Genomic DNA, 22956 nt, shown 5'->3' with positions numbered 1-22956 from the left:
AAAAATGTGAAGTGACTGATACTGCTGTATTTGTTATTGTTGATCATCTGAAAATTCTGTCCGATGATTTAAAAGAAAGGTTTTTTGATTTAAAACAAATTGATTTTCCAACCTGGATGATGCAACCAATGTTAGTGGATTTGTCTGATGTATCAATGCAGTACCAAGAAGAATTCTCAGAAATGCAAAATGATGAGTCAGTTAAAACTTTATTCAATATAAAAGAAGCGATGGCATGGCTTTGTGATGAAACAGAAATTAAATACCCAAATTCAACCAACGTTGCAAGAGAGCTATTGTTACCGTTTCCATCTTCATATTTAGCTCAATGTGGATTTAGTGCCATAAATGATTTGTTACTAAAGAAAAGAAATCGACTGGATATCACAATGTCTATTATATGTTTTGAAAATTTACTTACTATTTTTTTTTAATAATTTCCTAATGATTTCTTCCTAAAACCTAAGTCTTGTGTCCTGAACAAGTTGTAATTAGGCTTCATTTAGGGAATAATTCAATTTTTGAATATAAAAAATATGTATATCAGTGTTTCCCAACGTTACATAGGGGGCATCAGAATTTTAGAAAGACTTAGGTGGGGCATGATAAAAAAAAGGTTGGGAAACACTGCATTAAGAGATACTTGTGGATCTGAATTTTGGCTTTTGTAAGCCAAATTCAGACCACAATGTCCCCCTATTGGCAAAGTGATTGTCATGCTGCCATCTGATTAAAGCATTGTCCTCTACTAACTGGAAACTCAGATAAAGGATAACAGCATATACTGGAAAAATTAGACAATTTATATAAATAGGCATATTATTTGAAATGTACTTGAAATGACCTTAAAAAAAACCTAGATCTGTGTGTGTCATTTCCAGAGCCCATACACAGAACAATGTAATCAATATATTCACTCTTGAAAGGGTTAAATGTAATTATGTAAGTTTTAAGCAAAACTTTATACAATATGGTAACAATATAATTTTAAATCCAAAAATGGACAAATCAGGTGGATTATAAAAGTGACACTATAACAGCACCATCTAATTAAAATTTAATTCTGTATGAAATACATCTGATTGGATTTCCTCATTCTATAGAATGCAACACAGAAGAGTTGGAGCAGTAAATGACTATTCGCAGAAGGATGGAAGGATAATTAGAAGCTGAGGTAGCCAGAACTTCAAATATGTCAGGAATTGTAATTACAAGATTATGACAATAACATCAAGAGACCAAAGAAGTGCAACAAGTACAAACAAGTGACACATATGAACATATGATATCCCATCCCTCTAACAGCAGTGAAAAGGACCAGTATAGGAGTGATTTGGAGAAATCATCATGATGCACAGCCATGCTGGTCTCCATATCTTTGAGGGAGGCACCTTAACTGCTCAAAAATAGAGATGAGATTCTTGAGCCTTGCAACAAGTTTCAAAGAGGTGCTATAGGCCTAGAATTTATTTTTTAAATAAGAAAAACTGGTTGTGAATTTCTTCAGAGTGAAAAGGATATCCTTCAGATGAACTGGCCAGCATCTCTGGATCTAAATCTTATCTGAATCCTCTTCCAGAACCCACTATGTGTTCAAATCTGCTCGTATAGTGGAGTGTGATTTATTATTCATTAGCATTCCTTCACTATTTTTCTGTTTGAGCTTTAGCTCAAGCTAAAATAAGCCTTTTTTCCTTCCTTCTAATGATTGCTTAAAACCACTGATGCCCCCTTTCTCTTGGTCTGCTTCTGGGTTTATTTTTGCATCAAATACCAATACAACTTAAGTTTGCTTCACTTACCTTTAACTGGGATATTTGTTACTCAAAACATTTTTTTTTTTTTTTTTTGTTTCCTCATATGTAATATGATCCTTCCAGTGCTTCCATCTGTTCTCATCACTCCCAACATTCATATGTTTTGCTTTTGTGTAACTAATTTTCATGATAAATTCTTAATGATTCTTGAACCCCTTGCAATCTATATTGAACAGTACAATATCATTTGCATATCATATCACACAATAATGATCTAATTTATACATCTCACACAATAAAATTTGTCAGAGACTTAAATTCCTTTATTAAATGTTCCACAAAAATTATAAAAAGAAGTGGTGATAAAAATGCAGCCTTATTTCACTCCAAAGTTTAACCTTAAACCATTTTTCCGATGTTTCTTTTAATCCTCACTGAAAATTTTCCATTTTTGAAATCACTTCACTATTAACAGTGAAATGATGCACGAAAGAAAGTCTATCCGTCAGCCAAAAAAAAAAATAAAAATAAAAACTACTCACTTTAATTTCCCATCCATTCAAATAATTTACCCAATCTTTTAAATTTATTAAAACTACCCACTTCCATAACTCCAGGTAGAAGTTTCTTCCAACAATCAATTACTCTCTGACTAAAAGCAAATTTCCACATATTAGTATCAGCAATGGCCACATGGTGCAAGGAACCCTGTGGCTTTGCAGCACGAGCCAAAAAAAAAAAAAAAAAACAATAATCATAAAATAAAATAAAATAACAAAAAAATAAAATAAAATAATAATCATAAGAGAAAAGGAAATAGACAAACTATGCATTTCCCTCCTCCCATAGGTAATTATCCAGCTGACCTTTGAATTTCCCCATACTGTCAGCCTCTACCACCCATGTAGGTAACTTATTCCAGTAATTTATAACTCACTGACTAAAATAAAACTTCCTGCAATCCAGTCTAAATATTTCCATGTAACTTGAAATTATGGCTCCTTGTTCTAGAATTATCTATAACTTCAAAAAATTTCGTCCTCATTCAGTTTGCTTATGCCTCTCAGAGCCTTAAACACCTCAATCAAGTATCCTCTAAGGTGCTTAGTTTCCAAGCTATGCAACCCACATATTCAAAGTCTTTCCTCATATGGATGCCCTTTTGCCAATCTCACCAGACGAGTTACCCATCTTTGGGCCCTTTCAAGAAGCACAATGTCTTTCTTTAGGTGTGGGCTCCATACCTGAACACTATTCCAAGTGTGGTCTAACAATAGCCTTATATAGGGTGCAGAGAAACTCTACCGACAAACTTGAACAAGTGATATATGGTACTAAAAGCAACATTTTTTGTCAAGTAAACACAGTTCGTAAATGAGTCGTTATAGCAGCAGAAGCTATTAAAAGGTTGTAAAAATCAGAACACATTCAGTAATTTAATGTTGTTTAATGTATACAAACCATTTGCTGTTGCACACAAAATAGAAAAAGCAATTCATAAGAAGTGCTCAAACTGGTGACCATGATATTCAATGCATAACTCACACCGACGGTTCATTGCATGTTGTAGGTGTTGAAAGTTCCTAAGATTGTCTAGAATCTCTGCACTTGCTGCAACAATCCGTGCTATAAGTTCCTCCACTGTGTCAACTAGTGTTTCATACACAAGAGTCTTCATGCAAGAATCACTTTCACCTCTGCCAGTGGCAGAGGTGAAAGTGATTCTTGCACTGCTTCTATTGGAATGAGCAGAAGCCTGGAAAACAAGATGCAGGATATTTCAGAGCCTGCTGGGAGGCAATGCAGTACAAGTAAACACATGAGTTGTGTTAGGGTACCTAAGAAAAAGAACAGATGCATGTACACCAATGCTAGGAGTTTGGTAAATAAATTTGATGAATTTGAGGTATTGCTCAAAGCATCAAAGGTGGATATCATTGGGATATCAGAGACGTGGTGTCACACAAATATAAGGAATGCAGAACTGGAATTTGGGGAGTACAACGTCTACAGAAAGGATAGACAGGATAGGAAGGGAGGAGGGGTTATGCTATTAGTTAAGAAACACATAAAATCCAAGGAGGTGAAGCCAGTTGACATTGCTGGACAGTGCAGTGTCGAGTCAGTTTGGTGTGACATAAGCACTCGGAGATCAAAATTGAGAGTAGGAGTGTGCTATAGGCCTAATGACTCTGATGAGTATAATAAGAAACTGTACAGGGAAATAGAGTGGGCCAGTAAATCAGAGAGTCTTATAATGGGGGATTTTAATTTCCCAGATATTGACTGGAATTTGTGGGTTGGTCACTCACACACTAGCAAGGCTTTTGTGGAGTTATTGGATGATTGTTTTCTACGTCAGCATGTTTGGGAAGAAACTAGACAGAGTAATATTCTTGATTTGATTATCAGTAGTGATTCTTCATGCATTAAGAATCTGCAGATACAGGAACCACTAGGTGGCAGTGATCACAGTGTTTGCTGAAGTGGGATTTACTCAAAGAGGTAACTACCATTAGGGGTAAAGGGAAGGGTTATTGCTTTCGTAAAGGCGACTACGATGGTCTGAGACAGTATTTAAATTCTATACAGTGGGACCAACTGACAATGTTACCAACAGCAAATTCAAAATGGGAAGCATTCAAGGAACTTATCTTGGAAGCTACTAGGCTTTACATACCATCTAAGAAATATTGTTCAAGGTTTAGGCCTAAATGGATGTCAGATGAACTAATGAGACATATGACAGAGAAGAAAAATGTTTGGGATACATATAAATTAACACGTGACACAGAAGCCTATGATAGATACAAGTTGATCTGTAACCAAGTTACAAAGGAGGTTAGGCAGGCAAAGGCAGATTACGCGAAATCTTTGGCAAAGGATGCAAAGAAAAACAGTAAAGAGTTCTTTTCTTATGTAAACTCTAGAAGGAAGGGGATGTATCAGATTGGTCCACTTAATATCGATAGTTCAACTGTTGATGATCCTGCTCAGGTAGTTAACAAACTAAATGAATATTTTGCATCGACATTCACAAATGAGGAGTTATTCAGTGAGGGGAATGCCAGCGGTGTATTCAACTCCGACAGTAAGCTAGATAATCTTGTATTAATTGAGAGTAAAGTGGAGGAGAAATTGTTGAAGATAAACACAAGAAAGGCCACCTGGGGTGGATGGGATCTATCCAGTTATATTAAAGGAGGCAGCAAATGAAGTAAGCAGACCTATAGCCATAATTATGAGAGCTTCCTTGGACTCAGGGGAGGTATCCATAGACTGGAGATGTGCAAATGTGACCCCCAATTCACAAAGGAGGATCAAAGGCTGACAAGTAATTATAGAACTGTGAGTTTAACTTTTGTTCCAGAAAAATTAATGGAGGCACTGGTTAAAGGAGCACTGCAGGATCATCTAGACAAGACTTCAGTTATGGCTCGGACACAGCATGGGAAGTTAAGGGGAAGTCTTGCCTGACCAATCTGATTGGATACTATGATGCAGTCACAAAAGAACTGGATGCAGGGAATAACTTTGATATTATATACTTGGATCTTAGAAAGGCTTTTGATACTGTTGCACATGGAAGACTTCTGTACAAATTGGAGCAGTGTGGCATTGGAGGCAAATTGCTGCTATGGATAAAGGGGTGGTTGAGGGGGAGAAGACAGTGGTAATCAATGGACACTGCTCAACGTGGACTAATGTTATTAGTGGAGTTCCTCAGGGTTCAGTGTTGGGTCCGTTGTTTTCGGTGTTTATGAATGATATTGATGATGGGATATCAAGCTTAATGTCCAAGTTTGCAGACGATACAAAAGTTGGCAGGGTTATTAAGGACACTACTGACGCTATGCTGCTGCAACAGGATCTGGAAAGGTTGAGCAGATCGGCTGAGAGGTGGCAAATGAAGTTTAACATTGACAAATGTAAAGTATTACATATGGGAAACAGCAATCCCAGAGCAATGTATCACATCTCTGGTACTACACTGATAGTGGTAGAGAATGAAAAGGAACTGGGAGTAATTGTGCAGGCAGATATGAAGTTCTCTGAGTAGTGCAGTCGGTTGCAAGAGTAGCTCATGGTGTCTTATCAACGATATACAGCAATTTTTCTAGCAGCGATAAGGAGGTGATTATTCCCTTGTATAAGGCAATGGTCAGGCCACACCTTGAGTACTGTATACAGGTCTGGAGGCCTCATTTCAAGAAGGATGTAGAGCTGCTGGAATGAGTACAGAGAAGGGCAACAAGGTTAGTGAATGGAACAAAGGGTTGCTCTTACGAAGAAAGGCTTAAATTTTGCAAATTACAGTGTCTGGAGACTAGGCACCGGCGAGGTGATCTGATAGAGGTGTATAAAGCCTTGAATGGTTTGAGCATGCTCAATGCTGATGGGATTCTGCCTCTTGCTCAGAATAATCACCTGAGAGGGCATAAATTCAAATTGAGGAAAGACAGATGTAGCATAGATGTCTGGAAATTTGTCTTTAGCCAGCGGGTAGTTAGTTGGTGGAACAGATTTCCATCCCTTGTAATGGAAGTTGATAGCCTAAAAGCCTCAGCTGGACAGGTATTTTGAACGAACAGAGGGGTGAAGTGGAAGTGTTTTTTTTTTTTTTTTTTTTCCCTTGGCTGGTGCTGCATAACATTGCTTTCTTGCATCATATGCCTCTACTAATGCTAATGAATGCTAATGCTAATGTATCCCCAAAAGAAAAAGTTCAAACAAGTCAGATCAAGCGACCTTGATGGCCAGGCTACAGGTCCACCTCGACCAATCCATCTGCCTGGAAAGGTTGTATGTAAGTGTGCACGTACACGTCTGTCAAAATGTGGTGTTGCGCTATCATGTTGGAACCACATTTTTGCTCGGACAATCAGAGGAACATCCTCCAACAACTCTGGAAGCGTGTGCTCTAGAAAATGCAAATAGAGTTGTCCATCTAAATGTGCAGGCAACATGTATGGTCCAACTAATTCCCACAATGCCAGCCCATACATTGACACTAAACTTGTGTTGGTAGCCATGTTCAACCATTGCATGGGGATTATTCTCTGCCCACACATGACTGTTGCAGCTGTTGAACAATCCCTCTTGAGTGAAACATGCCTTATCAGTGTAAAGCACATTATTGGCAAAATCAGGTTGCAAGTTGGTTTCCTGTAAAAACCAGTGGGAGAACTCGAAACAGTGGGCAAAGTCAGCAGGTTCCAGTGCATGCACTTTTGGCATCAGAAAGGATATAGTCCAGCTTTGTGCACCACATCCCACACCAAACGATGCTGCACATCCAATCGGTATGCAACGGCTCTTGTGCTGGTAGAAGGAGTATTAGTGAAGATCTTCAAAACCTGTTCCTCAAACCGGGGTGTCCTAGTAGTGCATCAACATCCAGTATCATGCATATTCACACCGAAAGAGACAGTGTCCCGCAATCTTTGGTGTATCGGTAGCAAATGTTGTGTGGTGAGGCAACCTTCTGTCTGGGAAGCGTTCTTGATAAATCCTGCGAGCCTCTCTTCTGTTTCCATTTGCTGTGCGGTACATTACATGGATATCTGTCATTTCTGCAACAGTGAAATGCTCCATATCTGTACCTGTACTGATCATAATATGACATTACACTTTTATGCTATTAGCAGCAGATATGCGCCACTTTGAGGACTTCTCAATGCATGCATACATTAATGTTGATGGTAGTCGTACATTCGAGCACTGTGTTATGGATTGTTTTTTCTATTTTGTGTGCAACGGCAAATGATTTGTATGTATTAAATGTCATTAAATTACTGAATGTGTTGTTCTGATTTTTACAACCCTTTAATAGCTTCTGCTATAACAACTTATTTGCGACCTATGTTTACTTGACAAAAAATGTTTCGTTTGGTACCCTCCATCACCTGTTCAAATTTGTCGGTAGAGTTCTTCTGCACCCTGTATAATGGGATTATGACATCCTTATCTCTACTAGAAATCATTCGATAAATCATCAATAGGACACCATGGGCCTTCCTTGCAAGCACTCTACAATGCTCGGAGAACTTCATGTCTGACTGTATCGTAATACCCAAGTCCCTTTCCTCCACTACCGGCTTTAGTTCAACTCTACCAAATGGATAAGTTATTGTGGGGTTACTGTTCCCCAGGTGCAATACCTTACATTTTGCTGGATTAAAGCATAGCTGCCATTTTTCTGACCATTCCTGAAGTCTATCTAGGGTCACTCTGAAGAAGCTCTGCTTGGCGGTGATCATTAACTACTCTATCAATCTTTACATCATGTGCAAATTTAGACATCGTGCCCTCTATCCCTTTATCGATGTCATTTATGAAAATCAAAAACAACAGTGGTCCTAATACTGATCCTTGGGGAACCCCACTTCTTACGTCAACTCAATCTGAGGAATAGCCATTGATCACAACACTCTGCCTACTGCCTTGAAGCCATCCAGCTATCCATCTAAGGATTTTCCCTGTGATTCCAACCTGTTCCAGCTTATAAAGTAACCGCTCATGGGGGAATGAGTCAAATGCTTTGCTGAAATCCAAATAAACATTGTTGAAATTATTCCCAGCATCCAGCTCGAGTGACCCTGTCAAAATAGCTAACCAGATTAGTTAAACACGATTTTCCCTTTACAAAACCATTCTGAGTATCCTTCAGAATTCCATTTCTATCTAAATAATTCTGAATTCCACTTTTGATCATTGTCTCCATGATTTTCCCTACTACTGAAGTTAGACTAACCAGGTGGTAATTTTCAACTTCACTCTTAGAACAGCTCTTATGTATTGGAGATACATTGGTATTTTTCCAATCCAATGGAATTACTCCCCGAGTCCAGTGATACTCTCATAATTAGCCTCAATGGTTCAATGCACTCACTTGCGTCTCCCTTAAGATTATAGGGTATATGCTATCAACCCCATGAGCCTTACTGGCCTATAGGCTCAAAAGTTTTTTAATTAAATATACGTGAAATTTCAACATCATTAATTACATTTTTTTCAACTTTACTCCCATAATTTCTCATTGACGAAGGGTTTCTCTTCTGTAAATATCGATGCAAAGTAAATTTTCAGTTCATCTGCAACTTCAGCTACGGCGCCTCCGTAGCCAGGTGGGAAGGAGCAGCAGTGCACAGCACACGCTTCCTGATTAGACCGGGGTTCGAGCCCGTCACCACCAAATACGGAGGATGAGGAAAGGTTAGGGAATGACCACCGCATATTCCCGGAGCAATATGGCCTTAGTTGCTAATGCTCCTAAAAACCAAATAACAACAACAACAGCAACTTCAGCTGGGGTATCAAATACTATCCCACATCCATTACGTGAGGGTCTGATTTGGTTTGTCCTTCTCTTCTTTGCATCTATATATGTGAAGAATTCCTTATCCCCCTTCTTTGCCAGTAATTTCTCATAATCTGCCTTTGCCAGCCTAACCTTTTCTGTTGCTCTATTACAGATCAATTTGTAGTTGTTATAGGCTTCAGTACTTTTTATTGCTCTGTAACTTTTCCATGCCATCTTTTTCTGCTCAAGTAATCTGGCAACTTCAATATTCATCCAACTTGGAATCCTCCTTGTGGAGTATTTTTTTTAATGGTATATAAGCATTCGAGGCATCTGTGTGTTTTAAAGGTATACCATAATTCAATTGCATTCGCTCTCTGTGAGATATCTACCCAGTTAATAGAGTCCATGTAGCATCTTAAGAGCCATCGTAATTTCCTTTTCTGAAATTATAACCCATTCTTTTGCCTTTAACTACTGCTACCTCTCTCTTCATCGTCCACCATAAAACTCAGTGATCACTTCCTGCTACTGGTTTCTGTACTGTCAGCCCTATTATGTCATTTGGTTCATGGGTGATGATGAGATCAAGAGTATTCTTTTCCCTAGTACTTTCCCTGACAAGTTGATACAAATAGCAATCATGTAGTTGATTTAAAAATTTTGTCCCCCACGTGGAGTTTCCTTCCCATTTGCTCAATCAATTAGAGGCAAATTAAAATCGCCCATAATAAGACATTCACGCTTACTTGCCCATTCCATTTGCATGTAGAGGCTCTCATTGTAATCTTCACAATCACCTGGCCTGTAGATTACTCCCACTCTCATTATACCTTTGCTTTCAACAATCACACCATACAGATTCTATACTATCATGCAAAATGTCTGAATCTGAGAAAGCTTTCATCATGCTCAGGCTGCTTTTGATAAAAAGCATGACCCCCCCCACCACCACCCCTTCTATCTTCCCTATCCTTCCTAAATACATTATACATACCATACTGAAACTCATCATCCCCTATCTCTGGGTGGCACCACGTTTCCATAAGCCCTATTATGTCAGCGTTACTTGTTCTAACCAGCAGTTTGAATTCACTCATTTTATTGATGACACTTCTGCCATTACTGTATAAACAATTAAGAATTAAGTGTTCTTGTATAGTTAACCACCCTGGCACACCCCTTAAAATTATTTAAGCTCTCTTCCCTGGCATTAGATACACGCTCATTTGAAACATTTCTGCTCTCAGAACATCTTGCTAATATGTTCTGTTGCGGTAACAAACAAGAACTCTTGAGGTATGTGCAAATGTTACTTTGACCAATATTATCAGATAAATGGGTATCTATATTACCCTTGTCCCCCCCCCAAACTAGCAGGTTCCCTGAATCTTTAAGGTATTCTCAATAATACTGGCAAAAACTCTTGCACCACCTTTGTTTAAATGTATCCCATCTATACAAAACAGATTCCTTCTGCCTACAAGTGCGGGCCAAGCTTATAGAAATTTCCCCTCAAAAGCCTTGCAGAGTCCTTCAAGTCTTGAGGTAATCCACAATGTTTTCAGCATATAACCCTCCTATCGTGCCTGGGCAGAAATGCAGACACATAGACATTGTGACCTAACTCATGGCATTTCTTCAACATGGTCCTATACTTATCTAACAAACTGCCAGATTGTGTATGCTTAATATCATTAGTCCCCATATGAATAATAATATTCTCTTTACCCCCCCTTAAAATCTGACAGTCTGTTGGTGACATCATTATCCCTGGCTCTAGTCCACCTATCCTCATTACAAAAAATATTTCCTGTTTCCCTGACAACAGAGTCTCCTAATAAAACTAAGTACTTTTGAACCAGAGTAGTTTGCACTTAGTTATAAGATGGTTATATATCCTATAACCATGTTATCTCAATTTAAAATTATCTCCCTTCGCGTGTGTATCATCTAAGTAGGAGTAAGGGTGCCATCAGCATTTAGTTTACTCTATCCATTTAAAGCCTTAAACATTTCCACTACGTTGCTCTGCAGGTACCTGGTTTCCAGACACTGCAATTTATTGAATTTAAAACTTTCTTAAAATAGGTACCATCTATAAATTTAAATTTTAAAGTCTGTGTAATTTAAAAAATCATAAACATAGCCTTCTAAGTAAAAGTATCCTTGTTTCCCCTCCCTAATATTTTTTAAAAATTTTAACAGATTTCTAGATATTTTTAATTATTACTAGATTTCAAGCTCAACCATCTGAAATAAATATTCTTGCTATGCTTCTGTGACTTTCCTGGCATCTCCTTTTTGGCCTAAAACATGACAATGCTTCCTCAAGGTTATATTCAACAATATTTCTAACCCTCTTCTCTAAAATACTGTAACAGATTTTACCTGCTTTGCTAAGGAATGAACTTCTATAATTTATACATTTAGTTTTATTTCCCTTTTTATATACTAGAACAATTGCCTTGCACTTAATCTTCTGGAACTTGTCCTTCAGAGGAACTTGACCTCTAGATAATACGATATAATCACCATCAACATCACATTATCTAGAGGTCTTTTCAGCATTTCATATGTAATTTTATCTAACTTGCTGCCCTTCCATACTTACTATTTACCATGACTTTTTATACCTCAGTAAAAGAAATCTAAAATTTTCTCTATTTCAATCTTTTTCCCTCTTGTTCAATTATGTTCCCAGTTCCTTCATTTAGCAAACCATCAAAATATTTACTCCATATCTTCAAAATATCCTTTTATTTTATTTTTCTTAAGTCCTTTTCATTTTTGATTGCTTTCCTGATATTTGTTTTCCATATCACCCCAAGTTTTAGCATTAGCATTAGTAGAGGCATATGATGCAAGAAAGCAAGCTTATTCAGCATCAGCCAAAAAAAAAAAAAAAAAAAACCCTCTCCCATTTCACCCCTCCGTTCGTTCGAAATACCTGTCCAGTTGAGCTTTAAATTTGTTTAGGCTATCAACTTCAACAACAAGTGATGGAAGTCGGTTCCACCAACCAACCACCCGCTGGCCAAAGGCAAATTTCCGCACATCTATCCGACATCCGTCCTTCCTCAATTTGAATTTATGCCCTCTGAGGTGATTATTCTGAGAAAGATGAAGAATCCCATTGGCATTGAGCATGCTCAAACCATTCAAAGCCTTATACACCTCTATCAGATCACCTGGCCGGTGCCTAGTCTCCAGACTCTGTATTTTGCAAAACTTAAGCCTTTCTTCGTAAGAGCAACCCTTTGTTCCATTTACTAATCTTGTTGCCCTTCTCTGTACCCGTTCCAGCAGCTCTACATCCTTCTTGAAATGAGGCCTCCAGACCTGTATACAGTACTCAAGATGTGGCCTAACCATTGCCTTATACAAGGGAATAATCACCTCCTTATCCCTGCTAGAAAAATTCCTGTATATCATTGACAAGACACCATGAGCTACTCTTGCAGCTCGTCTGCACTGCTCAGAGAACTTCATATCTGCCTGCACAATTACCCCCAGGTCCTTTTCATTCTCCACCACTGTCAGTGTAGTACCGCAGAGTTGATACATTGCTCTGGGGTTACTGTTACCCATATGTAGTACTTTACATTTGTCAATGTTAAACTTCATTTGCCACCTCTCAGCCCATCTGTTCAACCTTTCCAGATCCTGTTGCAGCAGCATAGTGTCAGTAGTGTCCTTAACGACCCTGCCAACCTTTGTATCATCTGCAAACTTAGACATTAAACTTGATATCCCATCATCAATATCATTCATAAACACCGAAAACAACAATGGACCCAACACTGAACCTTGAGGAACTCCACTAATAACATTAGTCCACGTTGAGCAGTGTCCATTGATTACCACTCTCTGTCTTCTGCCACTCAACCATCCCCTTATCCATAGCAGCAATTTGCCTCCAATGCCACACTGCTCCAATTTGTGCAGCAGTCTTCCATGTGCAACAGTATCAAAAGCCTTTCTAAGATCCAAATATAAAATATCAAAGTTATTGCCTGCATCCAGTTCTTTTGTGACTACATCATAGTATCCAATCAAATTGGTCAGGCAAGACCTGCCCTTAACAAAACCATGCTGCGTCTGAGCTATAACTGAATTCTTGTCTAGATGATCCTGCAGTGCTTCTTTAACCAGTGCCTCCATTAATTTACCTGGAACAGAAGTTAAACTAACAGGTCTATAATTACTTGTGTCAGCCTTTGATCCTCCTTTGTGAATTGGGGTTACATTTGCACATCTCCAGTCTATGGGTACCTCCCCTGAGTCCAAAGAAGCTCTCATAATTATGGCTAGGGGTTTGCATACTTCCTTTGCTGCCTCCTTTAATATAACTGGATAGATCCCATCCACCCCAGGTGCCTTTTTTATGTTTATCCTCAACAATCTCTCCTCCACTTTCCTCTCAGTTATTACAAAATCATCCAGCTCACTGCCAATGTTTACTTTACCTACATCATTCTCCTTCCTGAATAACTCCTCATGCGTGAATGTAGATGCAAAATACTCGTTTAGATTGTTAGCCACCTGAGCAGGATCCTCAACTGTTGAACCATCAATATCCAGTGGACCAATCTGATTCATCCCTTTCCTTCTCGAGTTCAAGTATGTAAAGAACTCCTTTCTGTTTTTCTTTGCATCCTTTGCCAAGGATTTTTCGTAGTCTGCCTTTGCCTGCCTAATCTCCTTTGTGACTTGGTTACAGACCAACTTATATCTATCATAGGCTTCCATGTCACCCATTAATTTGTATGTATCCCATGCATTTTTCTTCTCTGCCACATGTCTCATTAGTCCATCTGACAACCATTTAGGCCTAAACCTTGAACAATATTTCTTAGTTGGTATGTAAAGCCTGGTAGCCTCCAAGATTAGTTCCTTGAATGCTTCCCATTTTGAGTTTGCTGTTGGTAACATCATCAGTTGGTCCCACTGTATAGAATTTAAATACTGTCTCAGACCATCATAGTCGCCTTTACGAAAACAAAAACCCTTCCCTTTACCTCTGATGGTAGTTACCTCCTTGAGTAAATCCCACGTCAACACACTGTGATCACTGCCACCTAGTGGTTCATTTATCTGCAGGTTCTTAATGCATGAAGAATCACTACTGATAATCAGATCAAGAGTATTGCTCCCTCTTGTTGCCTCACGAACATGCTGATGTAGAAAACAATCATCCAATAAATCCACAAAAGCCTTGCTAGTGTGCGAGTGACCAACCCACAAATTCCAGTCAATATCTGGGAAATTAAAATATCCCATTATAAGACTCTCTGATTTACTGGCCCACTCTATTTCCCTGTACAATATATTATTATACTCATCAGAGTCATTAGGCCTATAGCACACTCCTACTCTCAATTTTGATTTCCCTATGCTTATGTCACACCAAACTGACTCGACACTGCCCTGTCCATCGATGTCAACTGGCTTCACTTCCTTCGACTTTATGTGTTTCTTAATTAATAGCATAACCCCTCCTCCCCTCCTGTCCTGTCTATCCTTTCTATATACATTGTATTCCCCAAATTCCAGTTCCGCATTACTTATATCTGTGTGACACCACGTCTCTGATATCCCAACAATATCTGCCTTTGATGTTTTGAGCAATACCTCAAATTCATCAAATTTATTTACCAAACTCCTAGCATTGGTGTACACGCAGGTATACATGCACCTGTTTCTATTCTTAGCTACCCTAACACAACCCATGTGTTTACTTGTAACGCAATGACTACCAGCAGTCTCTGAAATATCCTGCATCTTGTTTTTCAGACTTCTGCTCATTTGAATAGAAGCAGTGCAAGAATCACTTCCACCTCTGCCAGTGGCTACTGTTAATCTATTAGTCCTTGTATCCCCCCCAACTAGCAGTTTTCCGACCCACCTAACACTGCCTCGACAGCATCAGCAAAAATTCTTGCACCCTTTCTATTTAAGTGTATCCCATCCCTGTAGAAGCAATCTCTCCTGTTAACAAGTACAGTCCAGGCTGAAAAAAATTCTACCCCTTGAGCCTTGCACAATCCCTCCAGGGCCGAATTGATCGACAAGGCTCTCATCATATACTCCCTCCTATCGTGTCTGGGCAGAATTGCAGACCCTTTCAAGTTCAACCCTAATTCACGGCTTTTTTTCAACAGTGACCTGTACTTGCTAAGTAATTCCGCCGGTCTCCTACTCTTAATATCATTAGTGCCAACGTGTACAACTATATCACCTTTTGTGCCCTTAAAAGATGATATCCGCTCTACAACGTCATCAACCTTTGCCCCTGGCAGACATACCCTGGTCCTATTCCACCTATCCTTTTTACAAAGCATGTTCCCCGTTTCCCTGACAATAGAGTCACCAACAACTACTAGTTCCTGTGGGACCAGCGCATTCTGCCTAGGGGGCTGCCCCTGTGTTGCCTGATGACCAAGTGCAAGCTCTGGCGTTGATGTGGGCAGCTGAGAGCTTGATGGGCCCCTCAATTTATTTCCTTCGAGGGCATCCACCCTGTCCTTCAAGGTCTCATAAAGGCCCATAATAACGCTGAGTTGTCGCTTGATTTCCTTGCACTCCTTACATCGTGCACACACAAAGACATCCCCCTTGGCAGTATCATGTCCCGTACCCGACTGCTCCGCAAACATCAAGCAAACAGTGCATTTTAATAGACTGTGATTCAGAGGGCAACTGTCCCCCTCAGTTCTCCCCTGAACCACAGCACTCCCATTAGCTTGAGCCTTTTGCTTTGCTGCTCTGGTCAGAGTCATGATTCCAATTTAATTCAATAAAATTTAAAACAAAAATTAAATCCTTAAGTTATATCCCAAAACAGTTATGTTATATATATATATATATATATATATATATATATATATATATATATATATATATATATATATTTTTTTTTTTTTTTTTTTTTTTTCGGTATCTAGTGTTCCCTTTATACAACTTCCGTATCACGTGTACCACTATAGTTATGTATTAATTATTTGTTACGATTAAGTCGTTATATATATATAGAGTTAAAAATACAATTTAATTGACAATAAAGTTTATCAAGATTAATAGATTTACTGATTAATTGACAATATTATATTATGCAGTATACTACACTAAGCTTATGCTATTGTGTAAAAATGGCGGGAATTCACGAACGGTATTTCTACGGACTCGTAAGTATTGATTAGCTTCGAAATCTCGCTATCTCAATTTAGAATAAACTAAGGATCCTGACTAGGTCTATAATCTACTTATAGAAGATAATTTGATATAACAATTGGTTAATAAATCGACTAAATTTGGTTAAAAGACCTCTCGTTCAATTTGTGACACGTGGATTTGATACCGTTACCGATACTAAGTAATATCTACGAAATCTCTGTCTAAGTTAAACTTTAAACTAAGTATCGTAACTAGGAATATAAAGCTACTCTAGAAAATAAGTTAATATGACAATTTAAACTAATAAAGCAGAAAATAAATCAGGAAAAACTTCTCTGTTTGAAGAGCTTTAAGGAACAATGTCTGCACAGGCTAACCCTGTGCAGACATTGTTCTTTAGTATTTTTCTTTAGTATTTTTTCATATATATACCATAGCCCTGTTACAACTTTCTTTATACTCCAATAAGGATTCAGTAGTTTATTCATCAAACTCATAATATATTTTTTTTCAATTCTCCAACTGCCTCTAACTTCTTGAGTTCATCCAGCATTCTGAATTTCTTGTCATTACAAATTCTTTCCATGTATCTCTTTTGCAGGTTTCACTAAGGTGCTCTTAAACTGTTGCCATTTTTCATCAAATTAGCATCGGAAATGACATTTAATTTTTAGCAAGAAAGCTGCTATATTTAATAGCTGTTAGCTGATTTGAGAGCCTTTTTTTTTTTTTTTTTTTTCAATTTTTGTCCATTTTAGCATTTTTTTATACCTTTAATTGAATATATCTTTAAAGAAATGGATCATAAAAATAGTTCCAAGATACAATGGTATATAGAGGATTTGAGATTGGAAGTAACCATCTTTGTACTGAGCATAAATTACAAATGATAATGGTCACTTCCAATCTCAAATCCTCTATATATCCTTGTATCTTGGAACTATATGTTTAACATCCCTTTCTTTAAAGATTATTCAATTATGCTTTTCTTGTTTCTGTTATGCTCCTTCCACATAAACTTGTGGAGGGAGGAATAACAGAAATCAGAAAAGAACATAAACCCATGGCTATCTTTGATGCTGAATTAAGAGTGAATGGCTTATACAAAATTCTAATAATATTTTACCATTATTGTTAGGTTTACCTTTACCTACAAATTTTTCTAAAATATAAATAAATAAATTTTCTGTTTATACTCCGGGACGACCAAACGGTCAGAGGAGTCTCTGTATGTGTAATTGTATTTCCTCCTCTGTGGTTTCAATCTCCAACCAACACGATTCTTTCTTTATCAGTCAACTGCTCTTTCTAAATCATTAAAGAATTCTTTGCAAGAGATGAATGGCTGCCAGTGATGATCATACTTGCTATTAAATGTCTGAATTAATCAGGAGTGGACTCTGTCTTATGTGAGCATGACCTGTGATTATCTTTCATAAACATAGATGCATATTTCTTTTCTAGCTCATTACAATTGAGTCTTATAATAATAATACTCTTCCATAATAGATTTAATAAAATTTCACAAAGGTTATATTTTTTCTTGATATCTAGATTTTTTTTTTTTTTTTTTTGTCATTTTCAGATACAGGTGTATATTATAACATATTTCACCCACAATCCTGTGTCCCACAGACATTTAAATTTTAATAAAAAATTAAATAAACATTAAGTATTAATTATTGATTTATATAAACAATAATCAAAAATGAATCAGTTTAATTTTAAATGGGCTGAGTTTTCTGATAATTTAAATACAATAAACTAGCCATATATTTCTATTATTCTCATAATTTTTAAATTATTTAAAATTATTCAGAAATAATTAAGCAACAAAACTATAAAATAAGCTGTGTTTGAAGGGCAAATAGAAATATTATATTAACTTAAAATAAACAATTTTTACAGTTTGTCCTTTCTTTGCATGCTTTTTAATCTTGCATTGAACTAATCAGATAGCAGAGAAATATGAAATGAACAATTGACAGACTATGGAAAAAAAAAAAAAAAACGGGAAAAAAAAAATGTTAAAAGAATAACATTCTGAACTAATTCTTAACTAACTAAAATGTAAATACTGGTGATAATAAAAGTCTTTTGAACATATAAAAGGCTCTAATTATTGTGTAATTTATAATCAATAAAACAAATGAAAATTAAATTCATAAAAGATGAAATTAATGCTAAAATATCAACAAAAGTCATCTTGATTGTATCTAGAAAAATTAAAACTTGAAAAGAGTCAAAATTATTAATTTTTTTTTAGTAGAAAATATTTTAGAAAGATTATTGTTATGTTAAAGTATTATAAAAATATGTAAGTAAAAACATGTTATGTTAAAGTATTGTAAAAAACATGCAGTCAGATATGAAGTTTTCTGAGCAGTGCAGACAGGCTGTAAGAAGTCTTGGGGTCTTGTCAACGATATACAGGAATTTTGCGAGCAGGGATAAGGAAGTGACTATCCCTTTGTATAAGGAAATGGTCAGGCAACACACAGAGTACTGCATACAGGTCTTGAAGCCTCATTTTAGGAAGGATGTAGAGTTTCTGGAGTGAGTACAGAGAAGGGCAACAAGATTGGTGAGGTGAAACGGGTGCTCTTACCAAGACTTAAGCTGGAGACTACACACCCTGCAAGGTGATCTAAATGAGGTGTATAAGGCCTTGAATGATTTGAGCGGGTTCAATGCTGATGGGATTCTTCTGTGTTTGAATAGCAAATAGAAATATTATATTAACTTAAAATAAAAAACAATTTTTACAGTTTTTCCTTTCTGAGGGGCATAAACTCAAATTGAGGAAAGACAGTTGTAGAACAGATGTAGTAGTAGTAGTAGTAGTAGTGGCACTTGATGCAAGAAAGCAAGTGTAGGAGCTTATGCAGCATCAGCCAAAAAAAAAAAAAAAAAAAATCACACCATACCCTCCAAATGCCTGTCCAGTTCCTCCTTAAATTTATTTAACCTATCAACTTCCACAACGACAGATGGAAGTTTGTTCCAGCAATTAACCACCCGCTAGCTAAAGGCAAATTTCCGCACATCTATTCTACATCTATCCTTTCTTAATTTGAACTTATGTCCCCGTAGGTTCGTATTCTGAACAAGTGGGAGGATCCCATCAGAATTCAGCGTGCTCAACCCATTCAAGGCCTTATAGACCTCAATCAGATCACCGCGCAGGTGCCTAGTCTCCAGCCACTGCAATTTGCAGAACTTGAGCCTCTCTTGGTAAGAGGATCCCTTCATTCCCCTCACCAATCTTGTTGCTCTTCTCTGTACCCGCTCAAGCAAATCTACATCCTTCCTAAAATGAGGCCTCCAGACCTGTACGCAGTACTCAAGGCGTGGCCTGACCATTGCCTTATACAGAGGGACAATCACCTCCTTCTCCCTGCTAGCAAAATTCCTATATATCATTGACAAAACCCCATGACCTGCCCTAGCAGCCTGTCTGCATTGCTCAGAAAACTTCATATCTGACTGCACAATTATTCCCAGGTCTTTTTCCTTTTCTACCACCTTAAGTGTAGTACCACACAGTTGGTACGTTTCTCTGGGGTTACTTCTACCCATATGCAGTACTTTGCATTTGTCAAGGTTAAACTTCAGTTGCCATTTCTTAGCCCATCTGCCCAAATTATCTAGATCCTGTTGCAGTAGCACACTGCCACGACTGTCATTAACAACCCTGCCAACCTTCGTGTCATCTGCAAACTTCGACATTAAGTCTGATATACCTTCATCAATATCATTGATAAATATACAAAACAACAGTGGACCCAACACCGAACCCTGTGGGACTCCACTAATAACATTAGTCCACGAAGAGCAGCACCCATTGATTACCACCCTCTGTCTTCTCCCACTTAACCATCCTTTTATCCATTGTAGCAACTTACCCTTAATACCATTCTGCTCCAATTTGTACAGTAGTTTGCCTTTAGCCAGTGGATAATTGATTGATTGCTGGAACAGACTTCCATCTGTTGTTGTGGAAGCTGATAGCTTAAATAAATTTGAGGAAGAACTGGATAAACTTTTGGAGCAAATGGATAGGTGAAATGAGGTGTGTGTGTGTTTTTTTTTTTTTAAGCTTGCTTTTAGCAATATAATTGCTATAAGCTTGCTTGCATCATATGCCTCTACTAATGCTAATGCTAAAGCTGAATACATCAGAGGAAACGAAAGTTCAGCTAATAATCAGAAATAGGCACATCATCTGCAGAGAAAAAAATCTGAACAAGATAGGACTGGAATGTTGACTGCGAAACAGAAATCTAACATATATTTCCATATATGCTAGAAAGAACAAATCATTTTTTTTTTTTTTTCTTATGGGGCTAGTGTTTCATCCTGCAAAGTATATAATTTTGTATTGCAGACATATATTCCTCTAACCAAGGAAAAATAAAAAATGGCATATGCAAAGTTCCTTCCATCAAGGTTTCATAGCCTAATTTTCTGATTGACCAAAGAGTTTGGGTTGTTACAATTACTTTTGAATACTATGAAATGGTTTCCAATTATTGAAATGAATAAATATATCTAACTGGGTGTTGGCTAACTGCTGGAAAAGTATTTGCCTAATAATTTCTGTGAATGTAAGCAAACATGCACAGTTTTTGATTTCAGCTGATAAACATTTCACTTTATATTCAAACCACCCACCTCTGTATTCCTGTGGAGAACATGTTATGATTGATATTGCTAGATATCAGATACAGATATATTCTACTGCATGGGATGAAATATCATAGTGATATTCAAAAACATCGATTAAAACAAGAATACTACACTGTCTCTTGCATACTACACATTAGATTCAAATATTTTGTTCGATTGTAACAAGTGCGAAGCAGTTAAAGCAATTATTTTTTTTAAAAATAATAAATAATAATAAAACAAATGGCTTTTTACAAGATGAAAGCAAAACTATATAAATTCCGGAGGAATAAATGTTGCTTTTATTCGATGAAGATATTTTGTCAAACAGCACTCAACCAGAATGTTCGGTGTGCTTGATTTGGTTTGTATAATTACAACACATAACTCACCTTAAAATGAAAACGAAGAAAAGTTAATTCAGTACAACCCTCTATGACAATTCCTACATTAAACCAACAGGGTAGGTTTTGGAAGTCAACAATCGGTTTCAGAAAGTAATAAATGTCCTCAAGATCATAAAACTCTTCCTCGCTCACTTAAAACTTTGGTCCAAACATATACAACCCACAAATATTACATCAAGCCTAACAATTTTATTTTATCATAACATAAAGCTCACTTATTGGTGTAAAAGAAATCAGTACAATTAATTAGAAACTCTAATTTCTTGAAAAAACAAATTCAGTACATCTAACAAACATTATCAGCATATACAAGTCGCACAATGCGTCACATCATGGTGACACATGAAAGTTCTGTGAAATCATAGCCCCTCGAAAGAGCAATATGTACAAAAATAAATGAAGCAATAAAAAACATAATAATTATTATATTATATGATATGCAATGGCTGATCAAGCCTGAATTCGCTAAAACTAAAATAATTAAACTGCAGGAATGGAAAGTGAATTCCCCTTCACTGAACGCTCCTTCGATACATATATACTAAGTGGAGGTCCCAGGATTTTATGAGAAGGGAGGGCGATAAGCGGTGTTTCGGGAATTCATTGAGCAGTTAAAAAAAAAACCATTAAAAAAATCCACAGTGTTTTTTCCATAACGTGAATGTATAACTTATATGAGCTCACCACTGTTTATACAAATTCCAATGTATCTGCCAGTGCAAGTAGCACTTATCAAAATCAGTTCCCATATCTTTTGGTAAATGGTTGGGACAGATTGGTTTGGGGAACTCAGTTTCTGGGTATCTATAACTCCTCTACACCTCTACTTCACTCTGTCTCTACTCGAGACTCTTTATGCACCTCCTTGCATCATTGTTCTCTGAACCAATCCCGCCAGGCTCTCTCTCTCTCTCTCTCTCTCTCTCTCTCTCTCTCTCTCTCTCTCTCTCTCTCTCTCTCTCGGGAAAGAAGTGCTCTGGGCTCTGTGAGATGGGCAGCTCACAGTCCCCGGCTTGACGCGCTTTGATTCATACGCCTGTCTCTCTTGACCTCGCCTGGGTGACCTCCCCGAAGAGGGTGCCGCCTGAGATTGGCCTTTCATGCCCAGAAATCCGGTCTTCATCCTCGCTTTCACTCGCAGTATTCATACTAACTGCATAGATTTTAACAAATTGTTGCCCTTTATACAGGGTAACCAGTATGTCAGGCGAACACCATTTGTTCTGGAGCTTTTCCTGTCCTAAGTTCTCTAGCTCTAGTCTGAAAAAGAAAAGAAATGGCTGGGACAGATACTACAACAACAGCATCGTATTCTGTGGTAATCCACCACGACGTATATAAGTAGGCACTTTCACCCAGCCACTAGGCCACAGAGCCTCTGTTATTTATTTATTTTCTTTTTCTTCTTCTTCTTCTTCTTATCTACTGTAAGCTGCTTAAACGCCGAACGCAGTAATGGCCGTGAGGAATTTATATTACGTTCATTATGACTGTAAATTGAGTATTCTGTGGTCGGTATGCCAGTTATATGGATGAAAAACCTGAGTTTCCTGATATGACCAGTGTTCTAGTGGCTTTCTACATTCGAAATTCTGGACGCTTCTACTTCAAACATTTGCTCCACTCTAAAATAAAGGCATCATTC

General features: G+C 37.5%; 1 protein-coding gene across 1 annotated transcript in view; it reads right to left on the bottom strand.

The window, feature by feature from the left end:
- The window catches only part of LOC150083757 (STAM-binding protein), a 144707-nt gene extending 123154 nt beyond the window's left edge, over window positions 1-21553 (bottom strand). Inside the window, exon 1 of the mRNA XM_090377459.1 lies at window positions 21297-21553. The gene's annotated coding sequence lies outside the window, so the exon portion shown is untranslated. The remainder of the gene's footprint in view (window positions 1-21296) is intronic.
- Between the last annotated feature and the right edge of the window lie 1403 nt (window positions 21554-22956).

The sequence above is a fragment of the Mastigoproctus giganteus genome, chromosome 7 (assembly GCF_048544385.1).
Source record: "Mastigoproctus giganteus isolate SK-2022 chromosome 7, ASM4854438v1, whole genome shotgun sequence".
In the NCBI taxonomy this organism is placed as follows: domain Eukaryota; kingdom Metazoa; phylum Arthropoda; class Arachnida; order Uropygi; family Thelyphonidae; genus Mastigoproctus; species Mastigoproctus giganteus.
The sequence above is the reverse complement of the archived record's forward strand: the minus strand, read 5'-3'. Positions and strand labels throughout refer to the sequence as shown.